We start from the raw sequence: 3,476 nt of genomic DNA, 5'->3' as shown, positions 1-3,476 counted from the left end.
GGGTTTTCGATGCAAAGGTTTGGTAACAGGGGTGCTGCAGGTGTGGCTTCTATGAGAATATGCCAGAAGCTTCCCCCATTTCTGACAGAGCCAATGCCAGCTGGCTCCAAGACAAACCCACCGCTGGAAAAAGCTGGGCCAATCAGCAATGGTGGTAGCGCCTCTGTGATAACATATTTAAGAAGAGGTAAAAGCTGCTGCACAATAGTAGCTGGAAGAGAGGAGTGAGAATATGTGAGAAACAACTCTGCAGACACCAAGGTCAGTGAAGAAGGAGGGGGAGGATGTGCTCGAGGCATGGGAGCTGAGACTCCCCTGGAGCCCATGGTAAAGACCATGGTGAGGCAGGCTGTGCCCCTGCAGCCCAGGGAGGATAATGGTGGAGCAGATCTCCACCTGCAGCCTGGGAAGGACCCCATGCAAGAGCAGGTGGATGTGTCCAAAGGAGGCTGTGACCCCAGGGGAAGTCCACACTGGAGCTGGTTTTCTGGGCAGGACTTGCAACCCTGTGGAGGATCCACACTGGAGCAGTCTGTTCCTGAAGGAGTGCACCCCATGGAAAGGACCCACGTGGGAGCAGTTCATGAAGAAGTGCAGCCCATGGGAAGGACCCACACTGCATAAGTTCATGGTCCCCGTAGCTGGGACCCCATGCTGGAGCAGGGGAAGAAAGTGAGGAGGAAGGAGCAGCACAGGCAACGTGAGATGAACTGACCACAACCCCTACTCCATATCCCCTTTGCTGCTTGGGAGGAGGAGGCAGAGAAATCAGGAGCGAAGTTGAGCCCAGGAAGAAGGGAAGGGTGGCGGGAAGGTGTTTTAAGATTTGTTTTTATTTCTCATGATCCTACTCTGGTGTGATTGGTAGTAAATTACATTTGTTTCCCCAGGTGGAGTCTGTTTTTCCCGTGGTCTTAAGTGGTGAACATGCTTCCTGTCCTTATCTTGACCCACAAACCTTTTGTTACATTTTCACTCCCCCTATCCAGTGGAGGAGGGGGAGTGACAGAGCAGCCTGGTGGGCACCTGGCAGCCAGCCAAGATCAACCCACCAGAGCAGCTGTAGTTTCAGGTGTAGGGAAGAGAAGCTGGTGGGGATGTGCTGCTTGGGATGTGTGGTAAAGGTCAGGTTTTTAAGCTCCACTCAAGAACCAACAAGAGTGGACCTCTTACTGCCCCCTTTTGTCTTCATTGAACTTGCCTATCTTGTAAATAGGAGAAGAATTCCCCATGCCTGCAGGCATTTCTGGAGGGAGGCAAGAACCAGCATGGTAGGCACAGGGGTGCCCAAATCCAGGCACCTGGAGTCCCACGGCTGCAGCGTGGGGCCAACTGCAGGCAGCCCAAAAGGAGACTGCAACACCCCGTAGTTGGCAGGATTCGAACCTGCGCGGGGAAACCCCAATGGATTTCTAGTCCATCGCCTTGACCACTCGGCCACAACTACCTGCTGCAGCCCTCTCTGCCCTGCTGATCACATGCCCTGTGCACTGACACCCGGCTCCCTGGGAGATTCAGGGCAATGTTCCAGCTGAACATTTACAGCTGGGACCTGCACTGAGCATGACGGGCACCTGGTGCCAGACTTCCAGAGGCCTTGAGAGGCAGGAGCCCAGGGGCTACATCTGCAGCTCCCAGAGCCTTGTCCTCATCCGGCCATCAGTGACATGCTGCCCTGGGGGGATGGTTTCACTCCCCAGATGGCATCTCTGCTGCTTCCAGGGGAGAAGGGAAGACAGCTTCTTATCTGACGGGGACTCCAAGCCTGCTGAGAGCAGTAGGGTGGGGACATTGCTGCAGGGAAGACGGTGACCACCCAGGAGCACCACATGGAGACGCAGGATGGTGTCAACCCTTGATCAAAGACCTGCTGTGCACGTTCTTGGTGTGTAGGGGGGGACGGTTTGCGAGAGTGGGAGCGTTCTATGGAAAGCGCAAGGTAGAGCCTGGCTGAGGAAAAGTGTGGAGGGGCAAAGTGAGAATAAATGGGAGGTGTGGATGACTTGGAGGGAGACAGGAGACACCTTGTGTCAGTGGAATAGGTTTCTCTGGATCTTTTTGCCAGCTCTGGCAAGCATTGTGCAATGCCTGAGCATGGACCAAAATACCAAACGGCCTGCAAAACCGATCATTTCCATCACTAGATGAAAATAGCTCTGATTCCCTTTTGGCTCTGGAGGAGGAGAGTGGCGCTGAGTAGACGGTATGGAGGTGGTACATGTGGCAGTGCCTGTCTGCATGCAGGGCAAGGGTGGGAGGTGGTTGCAGTGGAGATGGCGAGCACGAGGAGCGGCTTGAGGAACGGTGTGTGCAGGCGGCTGGAGGGAGGAGGCCGGCCAGTCTGTGAAGTGGAGGAGCAGGAGGCCATCCAGGCTCTGATCTGGAAGAGCGGGAGGCAACGCTGCCCACAGGTGCGCTGATGGAATAGTGCTGAACACAGATGCCTTCTAAGCAGTTGACCTCTCTTCGTGATTCCTAGGCAATGCTGGCAAACGGCTCTTCAGCCTGGCTCCAGGATGGGTGCCTTCACATTTCTGCAGGCAGGCTCTTCTGCTCAGAAACCACGCAGCTTTCCCCTGGGGTTTCAAGCCACGGCCCTCGCATCACTGCAGCCTTGAGACCAGCTGGGACGAGTGCTTTCTGCCTGCTGGGAGGGCTCAAGGCTTGAGGTATTGAGGGCTCCGTGGGGCCACAAACATTCCTTGCTCATGAAGCATCTGAACACCTAGCAGTTGTCGCTTGCTGAGGACTCGCTGGTGATTCAGCCCTTGCCTCTTTCATCCGAAATGTTGTGATCCCGCTTCACACCACTGAACATCGAAACGATTCATCTGTGTCCCAGCTTCCTAAGTCCAATCAACTCAGTGGTCTCAGGCTAGTGTACAAGGGGATTTGAAGTGCGTTTGCATGATACAGATTGCCTTTGTCACTTTGCCTTCTTCATGGCGAGCATGGCCACCAGTCACAGTGAAATTCAGCTTTGAGGGACACCTCAAGTCAAGTGCTGTCAGTGCAGGCACTCCGGTTAACCCTGAGAGACATTTCCCCCCACGGGTCACGTAGACACACTGTGAGTAAGTTCAGGCAGCAGGGCAAGACGGCACAATCCCCTATGGCGGGAGAAGAGACTCATCTCACCAGGGGTGAGGCAAAGCTCAACTCAACGGCAAAGTCCATTGTGGGCTGGAAGGATGTCCCCTGCGGGCAGGACTGATGGCCGTGAGGACCTTGCTTACGCTCATCAGGCTCTGCCACAGACTGGTGATGTGAGCAAAGCCGTGCCCACGTCCTTCCCTGAAGGAGACCCACACGCAAATTGACCTGTTCTGCTCAGGGAGTTCATCCCAGAGGCCAGAGGCCACCATGGCCTGCTTTTGAGGGGAGGCTCAGGGCACGGAGCCAGGAGCTCCTGGCCCTTTACCCTGGGTCAGGGATGGGGTGGCCCATTCCATTCATTTCTGATTTCAAAGGGACAT

The 3,476-nt window shown here is 55.2% G+C and overlaps 1 non-coding gene across 1 annotated transcript; it reads right to left on the bottom strand.

The window, feature by feature from the left end:
* Positions 1–1,365: 1,365 nt before the first annotated feature.
* On the bottom strand, positions 1,366–1,447 carry TRNAS-AGA (transfer RNA serine (anticodon AGA)). Its single transcript has one exon. It is a non-coding gene; the product is annotated as a tRNA-Ser (tRNA).
* Positions 1,448–3,476: the final 2,029 nt, after the last annotated feature.

This window comes from Strix aluco, chromosome 12 (assembly GCF_031877795.1).
Source record: "Strix aluco isolate bStrAlu1 chromosome 12, bStrAlu1.hap1, whole genome shotgun sequence".
In the NCBI taxonomy this organism is placed as follows: Eukaryota; Metazoa; Chordata; class Aves; order Strigiformes; family Strigidae; genus Strix; species Strix aluco.
Note: the sequence above shows the minus strand (reverse complement) of the source record. Positions and strands in the feature narration are given on the sequence as shown.